We start from the raw sequence: 2607 nt of genomic DNA on the forward strand, positions 1-2607 counted from the left end.
AGAGCAGGGGCCTCCATATCATCAGTTTGCACATCAATGCTAACATTGCTTGAATTACATGGAGGGGATCTGGAGGAGCATACCTGGTGTAAATTTGGTGCTCTAACATTATAGAATGATTCTGCATCCTTTGATCATTTGTATCTGTTTCAAATAAAGCATAATTGTATGCACAACTTGCTTCAACATACTTCTTCACCAGTCAGGTGGTAACTTTTTTGCGGCAAGCACCAGCTATGATGGCTAAACTATATTAAATGATTAACAATCTAAACACCTACCACTTCTCACAACATCGACAGCACCTCCTCTGCTTTTCACAAATTCACTGGCACTATTCCAAAAAGCATCCTGTTTGTGAGTGGGCCAACTCTCACCAGACGTGTGGGATAGAAAAAATTCAGTCAGAGCCTTCAGTTCATCTACTGACCACTGCTCCTTAGACTTTGTAGGCCCATCATTGCATCCACCTTCTGTTTCATAGGTGAGAGTTGTTGGCACCAATGATTCTACAGTTCTATCATCACTAGCTACCAGTTCTCTGAACACCACTAGCCTCCAGTTCTCTGAACGGGATTCGTTTTTGGTGCCTTCATGGAGTAAGTAGCATAGGTGAGCTTCTGGGACACTTCTGCACAGTGCTATCATGGCTTGGATTCTCCGAGGCACTCTCTCTAGGGCTTGTTCACTCACAGACGACGACATTCCTGCACCATAAGGCCAACCGTGAGATCTCACGTGATTTCTAATTCCTTCACAAAAAGAAAACTGCTTTAATCGGCGGGGCTTTATAGGCTCATTACACAGTTGATATTCATTTACAACATTCTAACTTTTTCTATGGAATTTTGTGTCAACGGAGGTCAGCTGAGCTGTTCAGTACAAGCTCACATGTGCTCTTCCAACCTCCTCTGGCATGGTATGGTACATGGTATAGACTGAACTACTCACACATACAAGTCTACTAATTAACTGTCCATTAAGCAATACAATATATCAAGAGCCTCTAATAGCTAGAAGACTTATAACTAAGTAGAGGGCTGTACAGGTCAAGCAAACAGTGGCTTATAATCAAGCAGTGTCTTATAATCAAGCATTGGCTTGCTTGTATGGTAGACATAATAGTTATAGTCTTAATTTCTTGTGCTAGGAAACATGAATAATATGCTCCTGATCCGATTGGCTTTCCCTTCACCCACTCATTGTCTTGACGATACACATCATATTATCATTTGTTGTGTCCTCCTAAACAACAAGATATACACCTAGCTAGCATGACAACATATACAGGATAATAGAACAAGTCTCAATGTATTGAACACATTAGTCTAAAATTACCATAACTTGTGCATGCTTTAGTTGACTAGCTTATTTTGGACATCATTATGTATATTACCTATATATAGTAATTTGAGTACAAGGATCTCTTTACACACTATGTCACAAGGGCTTGTGCACATTTCTTCATCAGGATAATTTTAAACTTGTTCTGAGACCACATTAAACTATTTGTGTACGTATGTACTTCACAGTGCTTCTTGCAGCTGGCCAGTGTAACAAGAAATTATTTTAAAGTGAAAATTTGAGCATTGGTACTACTACAGTGTGTATTATATAGAGTGTACTCACATTGTCAGGTTGCACATGGATGATGACAGTTTCAGTGGGTGGGACTAGTGATATTGGTGGGTGTGGCTAGTATTCTTCCACCAGTGACTGCACTTGAGCTAATGCCATCGCCTCTTCTTCCTCAACTTCCCTCTTGCAGTGTAACACTTCTGTACCATGACCTTCCCTGCCAGTTGACTCCTGGTGCTATAAGGACAACCATAGTGGTGGCAATGGCTGAGAAATGAATGTATATAGTAGTTAGTATACATCATCTTACCAATGAATACACCTTAAGACAATCCTCAAGGTTCCTCAAACACTAAACACACACCTTAATAGTATCATGATCTTTAGTCATTGTAACTCCCTCCATTTCTTTAGAGAACTGCCTAGCCATTACAGTACTGATATGGTTGCGTTCATCACTATTCACATGATCCCCATTACTAGAGGACTCTGATGTGGTCTGCTTGGAAACGTCACTACTTCCATTAGATTTGCTCGGGAGGTAGTTGATCTGTCCTGGGACACATCCAGGGAGGTCATTCTCAACATAACCCTGGTCTGGTCTGGGTAGTGATAATTTTAACTCATTTTCCTAAACTATGCTTGTCTCTGAATGCCATACTGTTGAAATTGATGGCATACTTGTGATGCTTCTTGCTTGGCTTAGCAATGCCCTTTTGAGCCAACAATTTACTAACAACCTCTCTCACAAGTCCCTGAACAGACAAGTGACACTGGTCTATGGCTTCCTTTGACTGCTCCAAAATGGCAGGACAGTTAAGTGCTATTTCTTTTGGTTTCTTGTACACTGTTATTGCAACTTTAGTGACCTTCTGTTGTTGAACATGTGTCGCAGCTGATGCAAACCTAAGATGATGAAGGAAGTCTTGTGAACAATCAAAGGTAAGTAGTTACAAGAAGTAGTGCACTAGATACATACACACAAATAGAAAAACCTCCTGTGGCATTTGAACAGGTCAACAATACAAA

The 2607-nt window shown here is 40.5% G+C and overlaps 1 long non-coding RNA gene across 1 annotated transcript; it reads right to left on the minus strand.

The window, feature by feature from the left end:
* Nucleotides 1-1046: 1046 nt before the first annotated feature.
* On the minus strand, nucleotides 1047-2218 carry LOC136256335 (uncharacterized). The gene is made up of 3 exons (XR_010701455.1): nucleotides 1943-2218; nucleotides 1630-1815; nucleotides 1047-1245 (listed from the first exon to the last, which is right to left on the minus strand). It is a non-coding gene; the product is annotated as an uncharacterized lncRNA (long non-coding RNA).
* Nucleotides 2219-2607: the final 389 nt, after the last annotated feature.

This window comes from Dysidea avara, chromosome 5, assembly GCF_963678975.1.
Source record: "Dysidea avara chromosome 5, odDysAvar1.4, whole genome shotgun sequence".
Classification (NCBI taxonomy): domain Eukaryota; kingdom Metazoa; phylum Porifera; class Demospongiae; order Dictyoceratida; family Dysideidae; genus Dysidea; species Dysidea avara.